General features: G+C 36.8%; 1 long non-coding RNA gene across 1 annotated transcript in view; it reads left to right on the top strand.

Moving 5' to 3' along the window:
• LOC144579181 (uncharacterized) overlaps window positions 1-18,797 on the top strand; it is a 386,572-nt gene that overhangs the window by 335,548 nt on the left and 32,227 nt on the right. Inside the window, exon 4 of the long non-coding RNA XR_013526149.1 lies at window positions 16,411-16,436. This is a non-coding gene — a long non-coding RNA (uncharacterized LOC144579181). The remainder of the gene's footprint in view (window positions 1-16,410; window positions 16,437-18,797) is intronic.

The raw sequence follows: 18,797 nt of genomic DNA, 5'->3' as shown, positions 1-18,797 counted from the left end.
TTTAAATACTTTGAGAAATTTCCAAACAACTTTCCACATTAGCTAAATTAATTTACATTCCCACCAACAGTCTATTTTTTTCCCCCCACAGCTCTGCTAGCATCTGTTGTTTTTTGACATTTTAGTAATAGTCCTACCGGTGTGAGATGGTATCTCACTAAGGTTTTGATTGCATTTCTCTAATGATTAGTGATGTAGAGAATCATTTTTTCAAATGTTTGTTGGCCATATCTGTGTCTTTTTTTGAGAAGTGTCTGTTCATGTCCTTTGCCCATTTTTTAATAGGTTGTTTTGTGCTTGTTGAGTTCATAAATTCCTTATGAGATTCTGGATATTAGACCTTTGTTGGACTAAGGTCTAGTTTGTTGGATTTTACTGAAAGCTTTTTCTGTGTCTATTGGGGTAATCTGATGATTTTTCCTTTTAATTCTGTTTATGTGAAAATCATGAGTTTTACAGATAAAGAGACAAAATCTGAGTCATTTCTGTGACTGCTTGGAGTATTTTTATATTTTTAAAATTTAAGTCAATGGTCAGAATACAAACTAAGACATGATATTTCTGTTTGATAAATAGGCATTTTAGCTCACTATGAACATATGAATATTTTACTGAATTTAACTCATATACTCATAGCTAAAGTTTATTCTTTAACATTGTTAATTATTGCAAAATTAAAGAATATGTCTATAAATCAAACATTAATCAATGGCATGTCTTAATTGTACCTTTTAAGATATTGTGTTTGTCTTAAAATTCATTTATTGGTTATTTGATAATTATTTATACAAGATTTTTATATCAGGCTGCAACCAAAAAATCAAAGTTTAAACTCTTAGTTGCATGTAATAACTGTTAAATAAATAGTTATACAGAATTGGGTTTTTTTGAAATGTAATTTATATTTTTAATAATATGGTTAAATATATCAATGAAATAAATTAGTGAGTACCTGGTTTTTTTTGGCTCTTATTATCATTTGCCTTATTTCCTGACTATAAATTAAAATAATTTAGTCATGCAGAGGAAATGGTCTAAAACACGATCTTCTCTATGTCTCAAATGCACTAGCTATGCAACTGATCACAATGTTATCAAAGATGACCAGTATTTACTAAGCAGCTTCTGTTAGTTCTAGGGTTTATTCTGAGGTTTCTAATACAGCAGTAAACATATCAGAAAATTCTTGTCTTTATTGAATTCACATCCAAGTGAATGGGGGAGAAATAAATAATAAATACGATAACAAAATACGTCACATAATATGTTAAAAAGTGATACATGCTCTAGAAAAAAATCATAAGGTAGGCAAAGAGGATGAGTATGTGTTCTGGTGGGGCTATAATTTCAAAAAGGGTCAAAATAGATCTCAGTGAAAAGCTGACATAAGAATGAGGGAAGATACAGAGTGAGACTTCACTCTCATCCTCACACATGTCATGGTCACTGTTTCATATGTCATCTCATTTACCAATCTCACCCTGTTTACTGTAATTGGTATCCATGGATAGAACTTAGCTGAATGATGAAGTACAGCTATATGCCATACCAAAGAAACACGGTGCTGTGAAGTGCAGAGGGAAGACTAAGTTAAACCTGGCATCTAGACATAGAAGAAGGCTTCATGAAGTCAACTGCGTTTTGGTCTTAAAGCATATCTAGGATGTGTGTAACACAGATTCGTCCTATAGAGAGGCTCTTTGTGCTAAAGCACGGAGGTGTGAACCTTTAGGAAGTGAGAATAATTGTCTGTGGATCTTCAGGTGAGACAGAGACAGGCAAGATTTGGGAGAAACCAAGGACTCTTGCTAGGTTGTTGGCATCAGGTCTGAAAAGATACATTAAATCAGAATAGTGGGGTGTTCATTGTATAGTTTATCACAAGTAGACATGTATTTACTCAGTGATGAGAGTCAAAGGGTGGCTGTGCTTTAAGTTGGCTGAAATAAACTCGATTTAAGGAGGCTGAGGACAAATGGGTTGGGGGCAGGGCTGGTCATCAATGTGGAGTTTAAGTTCAATGAAGAGGACCACAGAGGGAAGGCTGGAGGAGAAGACTGCAAATCTAGCACTGCTGTCAGTGAGAAAAGTGAAAAAATATCCTAATCTTTTTATCAGTAGTGAGAATGAGAAAAATGTATCAGTAGTGAGAATGAGTTATATTTCATTCAACTTTTAATTGGTGGTTCTTTATAGGGTAAGACTAGAGACAAACCTCCTTTCCTTAGTCTGGTAATTCCATTGTGTTGATTTGAATTGGAAGGGAGAAGAAGGGGAGGGGTAGAAATCAGGAAACATATATTGTTTGTAATATCAGATTCAGTAAATATAAAACTCAGAGATAGGGTGATGCCTGAATTTGAACCAATTGAATGATAAGTACAGAAACTATCAAGACTCAGTGTGTGTTCTCACAAGTTCCCCAATATGTACATATGATCCAAAGCCAAATGACAAAGGATGTGTTTCATAAACCAAAAATAGACATTCTCCACAAATATCCTCTAGGGAAACCCCAGGGGACCCTCGCACAGGGCAAAGTTTACATAAGAGGCTGTAGAGTCTCTGCCCTGTCTCTTCTGGAAAGAAGATGCATAAGGAGGGACTGTCTCCAAACACTTGAGTGCATTCCCTTGGCAGTACACACTACATGCTCTCCCTAAAAATATTGTTCTTCTTCGAGGACAGTTTAAATATTGTAATTTTCTTACCCAGCTGAATAGTATCATTCAGCAGGACAGAATGGAGGCTCTTGAACTAAGAACAGATGTATTAGGAGCCGCACTCTAGGCCAGCCCTCTACAAGTTGGTAGGGAAGAACCATCTTATTTGCAGAGAGACCATTTATTTAGAAGTTCACCATTTGGTGAAGCATTCAATACACTGAATGTATAGATGTTTTATAAATATTTCTGGGTTCTATCAAAATAGCTCTTTTAAACCAGTTCATGACCAGGTTAGAGGAACGGTGTCATGTTATGAGAAATAACTGAACCACATAAGAATGAACTGTTACCTGGCATGAGCAGAGGCCTCAGAACATGTGGTTAAAGGAGAATGATCTCCAAAGTACCAGCTCTCCCCACCCCAACACACACACACATACTCACACACGTTCTCTCTCTCTTTCTCTCTCTCTCTCATCTCTTTTCTTCCTTTATTAAGGCATGTCATTTAAGTGTTCATAACAGAAGCTGAAATGGCTTTTGGTAGGGCGTCTCAAAACCTTTTCAACATTTCTTCTCTTTAATGTTGGGATTAGCACCTCAAATATTAGATGTGTAACATTTTAACTAAAGCCAAGTTCAGAATTCAGAACAAACAAGAGCAATTTTCCTAGGGAAGTCCTAAAGATCAGTTTTTGGAAGAGAATGTCTGTGTTTATATTTCCAGTTTATAAAACATGTACCAATCACTTGGCCTCAGAACATGTTTACACAGGGAAAAAGTACCCACAAAACAAACAAACTGCTTCTTTCACAGTGTGGACCAATAGTCCTTGGCTCTTCCCTTTTGAGCATTAATTTTTTTTTCCTGCCTTATAGAGGGATTCACTCTCCCAGTCACGTGGTTTCCGCACAACACCCATTCTTATGGCCACAATTAGGTTCTGATTCCCTCCCATCTTATATAGTGATAACTGGTTGAAATTAGAAAAAGAAAGCTTCTTAGTGATTAGGATCCCTCACTAACTAGCAAACCCTGGATGTTTCACCCTGAGGTGGCATCCTGGGCAGTGTGGGCAGTTCCCTGAGTCTGTCTTGCAGAAGAAGGTGGGAGCCCTATTATCATGGTTCCAGCTGTTTGCCTGGTCCTTGGTTCAGATTGGCAGATAATTGAATTAGCAGTGCCCACTTTGATGCAGTCCCTCAAGAGGAGCATGGAATCCAATTTACCAGTAATTTCAACAATAAACTTAAGTCCTACTTTGTGAGTCCTAATGAACAGATTATTGGAAGATGCATTAAGCTGGTCTCATCCAAGGGTTAGTTTGTTTATAAAAAACAAACAAACAAGTAGAAGAAGTTAACCTGTTTCTTTTCCATGAGCAGAAAGTAAAATCAAATCAAGGTGAAAACTTGTATATACAAAGAGCCAAATCATGAACTCCAATTCACAATTGCTACAAAGAGAATAAAATACCTAGAATATAACTAACAAGGGATGTGAAGGACCTCTTCAAGGAGAACTACAAACCACTGCTCAAGGAAATAAGAGAGAGGACACAAACAGATGAAAAAACATTCCATGTTCATGGTTAGGAAGGATCAATATTGTGAAAATGGCCATACTGGCAAACATAATTATAAATTCAGTAATTCAAAGATTCAATGCTATCCCTATCAAGCTACAAATGACTTCCTTCACAGAATTGGAAAAAAACATCTTAAACTTCATATGGAACCAAAAAAGAGCCAGCATAGCCAAGAGAATCCTAAGTAAAAAAAAAAAAAGCTATAGGTATCATGCTACCTGACTTCAAACTATATTACAAGGCTACAGTAATCAAAAGAGCATAGCACTGGCACCAATACAGAGATATAGACCAATGGAACAGAACAGAGGCCTCAGAAAGAATGTCATGTAACTACAACCATCTAGTCTTTGACAAACCTGACAAAAACAAACAATGGGGAATGATTTCCTGCTTAATAAATGGTGTTGGGAAAACTTGCTAGCCATATGCAGAAAGTTGAAACTGGATCCCTTCCTTACACCTTATACAAAAATTGACTCTAGATGGAGTTACACATGAGGCCTAACACCATAAAAATTCTAGAAGAAAACCTAGGCAACACTATTCAGAACATAGGCATCAGCAAGGACTTCATGACTAAAACACCAAAAGCAGTGGCAACAAAAGCCAAAATAGACAAATGGAATCTAATTAATGTAAGAGCTTCTACACAGCAAAAGAAACTCAATGGAGTGAACTGGCAACCAACAGAATGGGCAAAAATTTTTGCAACTACTCATCTGACAATGGGCTAATTATCTACGGAGAACTTAAACATATTTACAAGAAAAAAACAACCCCATCAAAAAGTGGTCAAAGGATATGAACAGACACTTTTCAAAAGAAGCCAAAAACATGTGAAAAGAAGGTCATCATCGCTGGTCATTAGAGAAATACAAATCAAAACCATATTGTGATACCACCTCACACCAGTTAGAATGGTGATCATTAAAAAAAATCAGGAGACAGCAGATGCTAAAGAGGATGTGGAGAAATAGGAATGCTTTTACACGATTGGTGGGAGTCTAAAAAGTCAGGAGACAGCAGATGCTGGAGAGGATGTGGAGAAGGGAACACTTTCACACTGTTGGTGGGAGTGTAAATGAATTCAACCGTTGTGGAAGACAGTGTGCCCATTCCTCAAGGATCTAGACCTAGAAATACCATTTGATCCAGCAATCCCATTACTGGGTATATGCCCAAAAGATTATAAATCATTCTATTATAAAGACACATGTACACATATGTTTATTGCGGCACTGTTCACGATAGCAAAGACTTTGAACCAACCCAGATGCCCATCAATGATAGACTGGATAAAGAAAATGTATCACATATACTCCATGGAATACTATGCAGCCATAAAAAAGAATGAGTTCATGTCTTTTGTAGGGACATGGATGAAACTGGAAACCATTATTCTCAGCAAACTGACACAAGAACAGAAAACCAAACACCACATGTTCTCACTCATAAGTGGATGTTGAACAATGAGAACACATAGACACAGGGAGGGGAACATCACACACTGGAGCCTGGGTGGTGGGGCTCAAGGGGAGGAATAACATTAGGAGAAATACCTAATGTAGATGATGGGGTGATGGGTGCAGCAAACCACCACCATGGCATGTGTACACCTAGGTAACAAACCTGCATGATCGGCACATGTACCACAGTACTTAAAGTATAATTTAAGAAAATGAACACTACTGAGAAAGAGATTAGCAATTAGTGACTATGAAGTTATGTCAGTAAGAGAGTAAGATTGAAAGGGAGAGCTGTTAAGGACTAACTACAGAGTAATCAGAGTTGTGCACAGGAAAAATTGAGGATGCCCACAGCCTGGGTAGCTCACAGGTCTTTCATGTACAACTCAGCAACTCTAACCTTTTCATTAGCTGGAGTTAGAACTTTGAGCTTTTAACATGCAGCAATCAGCCACTCCATATAAATTGCAAGGAGTCATGCTTTATGCAAACCTGTCACCTCCATGAGTCATTAGGAAAATATCTTGTGTCAACCTTGCCAGCTGTATAGCTTCATATGAACTCACAGATCTGTGCTATTTGAGACCAAATTTCTTCTGCAGTCATTGCTGCTGGGGCATATTGCTAAAGTTTGAGTAACAACTGTTTAAGACCATTCAAATTCAAGCACAGGGACTCATGTATAGTTGGGATTCAATACGTGTTTACTAATAAAATTCATCAATTAAAATAATCAATTTCCTGGTGCTGGAAAAGGAGCCATGTGTCAATGGTGTGAAATAGTTATCAGTGTCTTTACATTTTCTATAAATATATCTTCTGAGTGTCGGTTTGGTATAGTACACTCAGGTATCTATGAGTTTGTTACTTATTATTAACTTGGATTTGTTTTACAGAAGTCCTGCTGAACTTACAAGTTACACATAAGAAGACATTTGGGAAGGCTCTTTCTTTCCATATCCAAAGATGAATGTTATTGTCCTCATTAAGATAAAAACACTTTGTGAATCCTAGTCTTCTCCAGGACCTTTCTCCTATTGGAATACAAGCCTTTTGAAGGCAAAAGTCATGTCTGTCTGTTCCATTACTACAGTTTTACTTATGCTAGTGCTTTATGCTTTATGCACCTAAGCATACAATAGGTGCTTAATAATTTTTATCATTTAACAGTGTTTAATATATAAATATTTAGAACTATTTGTTGAATGAATAAAGGAATAAATGAACTGCTACCCTTGTGAAACACAGCCCAATTGGATCTTTGAAACTGCTCTCCTACATACTAAGAAATTATCATTCTAAATCCTGTGTTCATTATTTTCTTGCTGTATTTTTATTACTCTACATGTTCTTTGAAATTATATATATTTTTATCACATCTCTATATGTTCTTTACTTAGTTCAATAGCTTTTAACTTCACAGAAATGTATCATGCCACACTATAAGAGAAATTAGTGACTGATTTAGTATTATGCTTAATGTCTCAATATTATATTACTAAGGTGAATCTGTAATGTAAATTGCTATTCTTCATTTGTTTGCATTGATGTGTGTAAGTCCTTTATTGAGACCTTGTGAAATCTTGTTGATGAGTACCTAGGCTTTAACTGTTAAGAATAAAGCTGTCGTGAACATTCATGCACACATTCCTTCTCATGTGTGTGCAAGTGTTGGGCACATATCTAAGAGTGTATTTGTTGTGCCATAAGATATATAAATGTTCAAATTTAGGTGATGTAAAGCTGTTTTCCAAAGTGGTTGCACCAATTTTACAATCCTATCAGCAAAGTTTAAAATCTTCCTTCGATTTATCCTTTCAAACACTTGGCAACATCAAACTTTTAAAACATGTGTCAATTGCAAAATGTATCTGTTTGTTAAATAATACCTCAGTGTGGTCTTGATTAGTATTCCCCTAATCACTAATGACACTGATCAGCTCTTTATATATTTGTCACAGATTAATTTCAATGTTAATGCTTTCTTTCTGGATTTCCACAATTTGCAAGGTTTTGGTTGTTTTTGGTCATTCTTTCTCCCAAGTCGTCCTAGCCCAGTTGATGACTTGCTTGCCTGGGACAGGGAACAGACTTGTTTCTGTCTCTTTATCATATGTACAGTCCTTTCAAGTTCTGATTTCCAGTCTCAGCCCCGTGACTTCTAGCTTGAGTGTCTAGGACAAATGAACAAGGATTTGATGTCTTAGGTTTCTCATCTGTAAAATAAGGGTGATAATAAAACCATCAGGGTATATAATGGTCATATATTTATATCAAATGACATTTCTATCAACACTTGGTCTGCTTTGTAGTTTGCTTCTCCCTCATTGCCAAGCTCTCAGATTTTGCTTCTTCCATCCCTGCTTGTAGAAGAATGACCTGTAACAAGTTTCTACCGACCTGCTCTGCAATATGTTTGTGGCTGTTAGAAAATAATTAAGATACTATAATGATGACAATACCTAACGGTATTAACCTAACAGCAATTAATGTGTGCCAAAGATGGTGCTAAGCATTTTATAGATATTACTTAATTTAATTCTTACAACCACTGGATAAAGTAAATACTATTAGTATTCTTATTTATGTGTTTTCATTATAACAGTGGTCAGCAAACTTCATGTGTAATGGACTAAATAGTAAATATTTGGGGCCTTGAAAGTCCTTGGTCTCTGCAATTATTCAAACCTGCTATTATAGTATGAAAGGAAACATTGACAATTTAAAAATGAATATTCCAATAAAATTATTTACAAAAAGAGATGGTGGCAGACAGATTTGGCCTATGACCTATAACTTGCATGCCCCAGAATGTTGCCTTTTATGCATAAGTGAAAGCTACATTTTAAAATTGTCTTCATGCCGATAGGTTTACCTAAGGATTGGCATGATTTTTAGAACCTACAGCAAATGTTCTTTGTTTAACTTTATCAAATATGTATTGAGTATTCAGGGTTGCTAAGCACTACACCAGGTGCTGAGGATACAGAAATAAATGAGGCACAGTCTCTGCCCTCTAGGCTCAAAGAATTGTGGTAGAAAAGTCAGGTAGGCAGACATAGAATTCCTAAGTGCTGTGATAGAAATACACAGTCAGTGCCACAAGAAAACAGAGAGATGGCTCCATGAGTTCCCAGACATCACAGAGCACCTACTGCATTCCAGTCACTGAGATGGACCCTGAGGACATAGAATACACGAGACAGACACAACCGTCACCCTCACTTAACTGGGAGTTTAGTGAAAAAACTGGTAAACAATTTAGCAAATATTTACAAGTGTGAAAAATGCTGAAAAGAAGTAGTAAATACTAAGGCATATGAACATGTGGAATCTGGGAATAGGGAATTTGTCTGGTATGACCGGATTATGAGGTGCTGGAACATGAACTGAAAGGTGAATTAAGGCCAGACCAGAGGGTTTTGAACACCGAGTTAAAGAACCTGGGCTTTATTCTGGAGGCAGCTGGTAGGCATCAAAGATTATTGAACAGGTGAATGACAAGACTAGTCCTTTTGAAAGAAAACTCTGGCAACCATATGTAGAGTAATTTGAAAGTACAGAGAAATGAAGTCAACAGACTCAGTCTCACCACAGTCCTAATGGAAAACCATTTAATGAATGCATGAAGATAGCAGAAGAGAAGATGCTGAGAGTTTTTTGGCTGTTGAATAATTCCAAAAAGAGAAGTGGGTGCTCCCTATGGAGGCTTTAATAAACATTTTACTAAGTAGCATATTAATTGTATTATTTTCGGTATGATAATGGGTCATTACTATCTATAAATAATATTATTTGCCAAAATACACAGAGCTAAACCTTAATCTTTTAAATATTTCAACATAATACTTGCCGTGTATTTGCCTGTTAATTTTATTCAAATCTACTTTCTGCATGTATAGTTTAAAACCAAAATGATCATAAGTCAGTATGATTACAGACTACAAGGTAGTGGCATCCAGATCATCTGAGATTTGCCCTATGACGTGACTGTTTGTTATTCTGGGTCAAATACTTTACAAAAAGGATATTAATGATGTGTTTTCCTGCTCTATCAGACCTAATAATGGAAGAGATTTCTAAAGGCGTTTCTCTAATTCAGTGACTTCACCAGTGCTATGATCACTAAAACTCAACCCTTAGAGTAACATTTGATTCTTTTCTACATTTATTAATAGTTACCAAGTGTAGTTGGCCCATTTAAAATGTTTCTCTGTTTAATTCTTTGTGTTCCGTTGTTAATTCCACCATCTCAAAGGATTCATAAATTTTGTTTCGGGAGCATGTCAGAAAAAAGAGATAGTGAAAGATAATAAGAATCTTGACAAGGACAGTGGCTTCTGGATAAAAGGCCTTGGCTCAAGTAACACCAAGGCTGTCATCTGCCTCGTGGCACAAAAGATTCACTGTAAATATATAGCAAAGCAGGAATCCTCTTTGGGAGCCAGAATATCTCACAGGCAGCAAAACAGATGCAAGAACTGCAAATAATAGAAGGTCTTACAGGACTGAATCCAAGAACGAGAGGATGCCTGTGGGTGAGGAAAGGGTTACAGGTCCCCCCCGGCTCTGTTCGGCCACACATAAGGAACAGAGTGTCCACAAAAACGCCATCCTAACTGACAGGCAGCTGATCATTCCTGCAACAGAAGTTGGTCTTAGAATCAGCATCCTAATTTATTTGACATCTGCAGAACATCCAAAGACAATATTCAAGTATGGGATGGGCAATCCGGCTGCTTTCTGAGTTCATCAAATATCTCACACTCCTTTTTCAAATGTTTTCAGTTTTGCAAAACTCAAAATGCATTTTGCCAAACATGTTCTCTGTTAATGTTTATTTAGAAGGGAATTTAATCCGTATGCTGCTGGTACATTTACACTTAACTCATCAAAATGTTTTACTAGAGTCATTTGATGTCCAAGAAACCTTTTGAGTCTTTTTTATAAGCCTCTTCAAGCCCATTTTGCTTCGAAACAGGAAGTCGCCTGTACTAACCATAAACGAATGCACTCCCCAGAGGGTTTGGTTTCATTTAAGACGCTGGGAGACCACAAGGTCTCCGCCGACCCTGAACTCTACAGAAAAGATTTTTTTCCCTAAACCTACTGAGAATGAGCCATGCACAGATGAGGTGCTGTTATTATTTTCCAAAACAAAATCCTTTATGAAGAGGCATCTTTCATACAACTCCTGGGAAAGACGGTTACCAAAAGCACAGCGCTAAATCATGGGCTTTGCGGGCTGCACCTGGTCAATGTGACTGTCTCCTATGAATCCACTTACCACTCAGGGTTTGTTTGCCAGTATTAATAGAACAAATAAAATGGAATGAGAGATAAAGATACTGGCGTAGTGATTTCTTGCTTCAGGAAAACCTTCCTGAGTTACAGACCAATACAGTGTTCCCAGCCACGAGCCAGGGAGCCAAAGCTGATATAAACACAGCATCCAAGCCACAGAACATGACTTGTTTAAGGCTTAATTCTGTGAAGTAAGGCAGGAAACAAGATTTATCCTTCTGGGAAACTTTTGGCATCTGCCTCGGGCTGGGCCTGATTACTCTCTGCCGTCCTCACCATCCATTACAGCTATCTGAAGGAAATCATTTTTTTTTTTTTTTTTTGCCCAAACTAAGGCAAAAGAGAAATGTCTCCATCTGAGTCCTGTAGAAACCCTTCTGTTTGACGTGGCATTAAACAACCAAGAGCGAACTGCCCTGTTGTGTGTTGCCGTGAGGATCATCGTTGCTATCTTAGGCCTTTTGGCTGTGAAGGGGAGTGAAATTAGTTGGGCGAAAGCCATTTTACAAACATAGTAAAAATAAATTACTACACTTAATAATTGAATCTTTAACTTGTCATTAGGCAAACTCTAAATTATTCCAAGAGCCTTCACTGAGACTTGGCAAAAATATTGGGTGCCGGAGGTCAGTTTTCATGTATGAAATCCAACTTAGGTTATAACTGCACAGGCTACAGAGTAAACGTTCAAAGGATGAATGGGCCATTGAGAAGTAAATCAGACACCCCGAGACTCTTAAATGAGAGCTGGAAGATTTCAAGCCATCAGTGTGGTGGGTTACCAATAGAATTGAGTTGTTAATAGAAGATAATTTGGGACTGTTTAGTATCAAGTTTTTCTTCTTTGCCGTGTGTGTGCGTGTGTGCGTGTGTGCGTGTGTGTGTGTGTGTGTGTGTGTGTGTGTGTGTGAGTTTGTTTTTCAATGAGTCTTGTGTCTCTATGTCATGTTATTTTAGTTATTTTAACTGCATGCTGATTGGGCAATGAAACCTGTGTGAGCTGGTCCTTGGCCCACACTGTAACTCCTGCACACAAGGCTGGAGTGTTTACACTGGAGGGGCATGTTCAGACTCTGACCCAACTGGGAGACATTTCAGTTAACATTTGGCTTTACTTACTTGTCCTAAATATTAAATTATTAATGGGATATTAATATTAGATCATCTCATTGGTTCCTTTCTTTTCTCTTTAAATTCACATGTAAAGGCCACTGTCCTTAGAATAAGGTTTAAACCTCTCTTTAATGTCACTGCCTCAGAATTTGGCATACCTAAAACCTCAGGAGAGTCAAGCAAAAGAATTAAACAACTCAAGCAAAAAATAAGAAATAAAAGACTAAAAAATAAGTATTTTTTCAGTGAGGTTAGAAAAAACAAATCAGTTCGTTCTTCAAATTGCTTATGTAAAAACATTTATATCCAAATGCTAGTGTTGCTGCTAATAGTTCACTAGGTCCTGTGAAATGATCTGGTTGCATATAACCCTAATATAGTGGCTAAAAATAAATAATTTACAGTTTTTTTCCATTTGGGTCTTATGAATTATTTTTCAAAACATGTCTATACAGTCTCAACTGTCTTATTAATTTAGGTAAGATCATTTGTGGTTCCAAGCTACGTATGTACATATTTACTGATTCAATGCCAGTCTACTCTAGCCAGAATAAGTCATGGAAACATCATGCCTGATGGTAGAAATGGTCTCAACTAGGCAATATTTTATGAATTTATCAAGCTCATCACGAAACACATAACCATGATATCTAAATGAAACAGCTTCAGAAGGCACACGAGTGCCTTACATTATAGCATAGATGGTATGTATTTTACTACCTGGGTATGAATGATTAGAAAATGACCTATTTCGTTTTACTGCTGTTTTGTTACCAGAGAAACTACTGTTTGCTTTGGGTGCTACTGGAAATTCAAGCCTGAATGTGTCATTTTGTCTCCATATCTTCTGCTGCTATTGTGTCTTCAGTTTTTGTTAATGGTATCAATGCTGCCATGAACTTTGATGTCTCCCAGTTTGAAAGTCAATAAAAGAAATGGTTCCTGTTGCATACAACGTTGATTCCAAAGACACTTTCTAAGTGGCCCCATTCAATATTTCATTTTCCTTAGTGATTAGAATTTCTATTTTATCTCTCACTAGCATTATTAGACAGGCAATTTATGTATGGATACCTTAACTTATAATAGTTATGTGCATTTAGAGATATATGTGCATAGAATTCTATACTTGAGAAACTGTTGCTGTGAGTGCACTCAAAGCAGCAACGCAAAATTATGAGCAACAAAAGTAGTAACAACCGAGAGTTATTTAGGGCTTTGTGTTTTCTCATCGGTCCTTATTAAAAAATCTATGATTATTTTCTGCTTTTCTTTCTCCTCTCCTCCTTCTATTTATTTATTTTGTGTGTGTGTGTCCTCATTCTTATTATTCTATAGCTTTACCAAATAGTTTGTTAGAGGTTCAGTTGAGATTATGCAGGTAGTGAAGAGTGAAGTTAGACTTTGATGCCAATTAGATCTAACTCAGAGCCAAATTCTTTTCACCAAAGCCAAACCTTCTTTGAGGCTGAGGAAGAAGGTAGCATCTTGACTCTACTATTTTTATGTTTTTGCCACCATCGCAGAGGGTTGCTCTGGAGGATTAGCCCCTTTACATGCATACACACATGTTGATCTTGTTTAGGAATAACTATGGGAGAGACAAAGTCAATATTTATTTCTGTAGTAGAAATACAGATCCTGCAAACATGCTTCATGATACCATCCAATCATGACAACTTCTAGGGTGAGAGGAGCAAAGCATCTGGAACACAGTTTAAGGAGGCACTCACTCTCAGGGTCCTACAAGTGCAGAGTCCACAGCTGAGAGTGAGTGCCACCTTAAATTTTGTACCCTAAGCTCCTCACTTGCCTCACCCTAGTCCTGGGCCTGCACTCACAATTACCATAATGCTAACAACTTGGAGATTTATTGAACATCTACCATGTGCCCTCTTGTAGGGAAAGTAAAAATAGTTCCAATCACATTGCAAGGACTGTACTGGAGAAAAATGTCATCCAACTGGACACAACAAGGCCTGCACATACGAAACAATCAAATCAGGTATATCATCAACTCTATAAACTAGCATGGTCACATGAGATCACAGAGTGGGGGAGTCAGTATGGTGGGATGTGGCAGTCCTAAAGGAAAAGCCATTGTGCTGTGAATTGTGGGGAGGCAGGGCCCTGCTGAAGAGGCTATGGAACTCCAAGCAGAGGTTGATTGATGTTGGCTGTGGGAAGCCATTTATGTGTTTGAGCAGGGGAACAATGTGCAGAAAGCTCCGAGATGGATTATGCATCATTTTGCTGGAGTGGGTCATGGTGATGGATGGGTGGTGGGTCCATCCAGAATAAAACATTGTTTTAGAGTAGGTGCCCATTAATTTAAAATTCATTTTAAAGTGATTACTACTACAAAGTGGTTTTGATCTGTTACAGGGAAATTGAAGTTGGAAGAAAGGAAACAGTGGAGGTTGAAATATCCAAATCAGGCATCTTATTTACACCATTTTGTCATATTCCCATTTCTCTTGAAGTTGGCTCTACGATGCACTTAGCAGTTGTTGTTGGCTCTGAACTCTATTGTCTGAACCACATAGCTGACCACTCTGTCATAGGCTGCCTTGTTCACTGAATAGTTTGTGTGGGTGACTCTGGTCTCCCAGACTGGCTCACAACCCCTGTAAAAGCTCATTCTGGATGGTTTGTGTCTGTAAACTCTGGCAGCAACTCGGTACACCAAAGGCAATTAATAAAGGTTTCGCAGCTGTCTGCTTTAGAGGAACAATGTAGAGAAAAATTGAACTTGATTACCAAATGTGGAAAGGTCTGCATTTGTTGTACTTTGCAGAGTTTGGACTAACCTGAATGAAATTTCCAATGGCTAATTTCATTTCCAATCCGTACATGAGCCAGAAAACTCCACCTGCAGGGGAATGGTTTTTCACTGCCTTTCTTTTGAAAAGGGTCAGCACCCCATTTCCTGTCAACATGAGTTGCAGTAATAAGCAGGGATTGGCTACTTCTATGACAGTGGTGGTTGCTTAGGAAGAAGGCCCAGGACTCAGGCTTCTGTTAAAGTTTTTGGCTTAAGGTCAAACCAGAATGAGCAGTGTGAGACCCACATACCTCTTGATATATGGATATCTGAGCTAGGGGACACCAAGGCCCAAGACAGTTTACCAAAAAGGTAGAATTATGTTATCCTGTCCGTCAACAGGGCTTCTTTCCAGTTCAAGATATCCTGGGACTAAACAGTACACATAGCAACAAAACAAACTTAACATGTACAGTCTTTGCATTGTTAAATAAAATACACTCCCCATATTAGTGTGCAAATCAACAAAAGTATAATGCCTCATTTATTTACCATCACTAAGCAATGGACTATTTATTACAGATCAATATTACAAATAACTAAAGCCTGTGAATTTAAGTGCCAAAACTTCAAAAAATGTTAACCACATATGATGAAAATCATTCTAAATATTCCCTAGCGTCTTAAACACAGTCCTCAAAATACAGTTTGGCCCTCAATATGTTTAGAGGAGAAAAAATGGAATGGCCAGGCACATGGCCAGATTTAATGCCTTAATGCTGAGAACTAACTAGGAGGAACAAACTTCTTCTAGTGTAATTCCATCTCTTTTTTTCTATTTCAAGAGGATGTATACTTTTGTTTTTATATTTATTTTTATATTTATTCTTTAGTCCCTTCTGCTCTTAGCTCTTCAGTTATTCTCTTTCTCATTAGTGGTTTTCCTTATACATTAGGTGATTCCTGGATGCCACTTCCTTCTTCTCCCTTCTCATAGTTGAGAGTCCCTGCTTGTCTGATTGCATATACTGTTTCTATATTGTGCAACTAGTTCTGATATTTTGCAAAAAAGGCAGAGCATTCTAAAGAGAGGGCTGGCCAATAGGGACACTAGTATAAAGCTCCTTCCTGCTTGTAATAAATCTCTTGAATAATATCTCATGGAATGTGTTTCTCTGGTCTCTGAGCTGGCACCACAGAATGCTCATATCTGTGGGCCCAATTTCTCTGCCTAGACGCCCCTGGCCTGCAACCTCCCTCCTCTGTGATTCCTTATGGTCACTCAGAGTTTCTGATTTCAAAATATCAGAGGAGAGTTCTGCAGTTCTGATCAGCAGGCCAAACAATTGATTTTTTTCCTTTATATGCCTCACTTACTGCCCATTAGAAAAGGGGATGGGTGAACAGGAAACTTACCCTTGACATATAAAAATGTACCTTGAGATGATTTCCAAAAAAAATAAGCACTCTTACTAATTAGACTCTCATTTTTTATTTCCTTTTAGGGTTAAGCTGCATCTGGTTCTTACAGGTATGTATACAATGGCCTTCTCTGTCTCCCTGTTGCAGGTTTTAATTCTGGCGGACTTCTCAAAACCTCTCTCCACTGGTGTCCTCATGTGTCTCTGAGTGATTAAGAACATTGGCTCTAGAGGCAGATCATTTTGGACTTAAATCTCAGGTCTTCCTTTAACTCATTATATGGCCTTGTGCAGGTCACTAACCACTCTGCTTCAGTTTTCTCATCTGTTAATTGGAAAAGAAAATATGTCAGTGCCTACGGTATAGGCTTTTTGTGACGATAAAGTATGAAAATGCATGTAAACTGCTTAAAACTGATTAGAGTATGACAATTGCCCTAGAAATGTAGATGCATTTTTATTTTTTATGTAAGACAAAGAGGGGGTTAAAATCATGTATCTAAATAAAATGCCAAATAATTTTAAATGCAATAAAACTTTTATTTTCATTGAGAAAATCTTAGATATAAAATATACATAAAACATGATAAGTAATGCTTTCCTAATCTGAGAAACTTCACTATGCCTACTTGTAAAACCTAAATTATATCCCTTGTATTTAGAAACAAAACACACATACATGCTCTGCCCTTTAGTACTCAATGGTCATAGAACTTGTGGCTATTACTATAAGATATCGAACACAAGTAGGAATACAATTTCCAGAAGAAATAACAATTAGAAAACTCAAGAAAATTAACTGTAACCACTTAACGTTAGTAAGAATTCAATAGTGTATGGATACTAAAAGTAATCAAAAAGAAAATATGAGAAAAAAAAGCCATCCAAAAAGAGTAAAATCATTGAAAAATTCAAAACATTATGGAAAAAAATGAAATATCTAGAAACATAAAGGCAATTTTAGTAAGTCTTTATATGAACCTTGTAACGATTTTGAGACAGCTTAGTAACTTTTAGAGGGAACATACCTTAGTGGTGACAGAGCCCCAGATTTCTGAATATGGATGGATTGAAGTCAAAACTCATTTTCAACTAACCGCTGAGTGTTTGAAGAAAATTACATAACATATCAATGCTTCTTGAATTCTCTGTAAAAATGGTAATAATAATAGTATGAATTAAGCTAATGAGTTACATCAGTCAACTCAGTGCTTGGCAGAAAGCAGACACTCAAAGAGTTGTAGCTACGGGTTTTGTTTTTCCTTGTTTTTGTTGTTATGATCGACACTGATGTTGATACACCAATTATTCCAGACTGTGTAGGCCTTAGACCGTCCTAGGCAAAACTCCTGCAAGACTTGTCAAGATATAGTACTGAAAATGTTGCTAAACATTTCATGAGGTGTCCACTTAAATCTCAAAATCATTGACTACCCCATTGTTAGTTGAAAATAAAATAAAAATGTAAATAAAAATAAATAAATCTCCTTACAGAGATTTATAATTGTATACTTACAAAACAGAATTTAAAAATAGATGTGAAGCTAGAGAAATATTATAGTTCAATATGACAGATAAAAAAATTAAGTTTCTTCATGAGGATCTCAAATATTTATCAATTTATGCTATTTATTCTGACATCTATTTTTAAATTCTATTTTGTAAGTATACAGTTATAAATCTCTGTAGGGATAATTATTTGTTTATTTTATCTTCTGTCTCTATGACTTTGACTAATTTAGATAGCTCATATAAGTAAAATCATAAGTATTTGATTTGTTTTATAACTGGATCATTTTACTAAAAATAATATCCTCAAGGTTCTTCCATGTTGTAGCATGTGACAGGTTATCTTTCTGTTTCAGAGCTGGGTAAGATTCCAGTTCTTATTTTGTTTGTCCATTAATAAACCTTGATGGACATTTGGAATTTGCATCTATAATCGAGGGCATGCAGATATCTCTTCAAGGCCTGCTTTCAGTTCTCTTGGATACCTATTCAGAAGTAAGATGGCTAGATTATGTGGTGATTTTACTTTTAATTTTTGGAAGAACCGTCATACTATTCCATAGCAGTTGCACCATTTTACAAGCCCACTAACAACATACAAGGGTTCCAGTTTCTCCACATACTCACCAACATTTGTTAGTTTCTGGTTTCTGCTTTGCTTTCAATTAAACTATCTTCATAAGTTTGAGGTAATACCTCATTGTGGTTTTGATTTACATTTAATGATTTTTGAAGTTATCTCCTCATATGCTTGTTGGCTCCTTTATGTATCTTTGAACTTGTCAAAATGTTTAGAATTAAGATATACTACTTTTATATCATATAAACATAATTGGTATCAGTTTTATGACAGCAAGAATAAAGAAGCTTCCTTCTAGTCCTTCAAATCTCCATCTGTGAAATAAGGAGGACAGACTGGCTAATAATCCCATCTGTGATTTTTTAATAAAGGAAATATGTCC

Source organism: Callithrix jacchus, chromosome 14 (assembly GCF_049354715.1).
Source record: "Callithrix jacchus isolate 240 chromosome 14, calJac240_pri, whole genome shotgun sequence".
Taxonomy (NCBI): Eukaryota; Metazoa; Chordata; class Mammalia; order Primates; family Cebidae; genus Callithrix; species Callithrix jacchus.
This window is presented reverse-complemented; position numbering and strand designations above follow the sequence as displayed.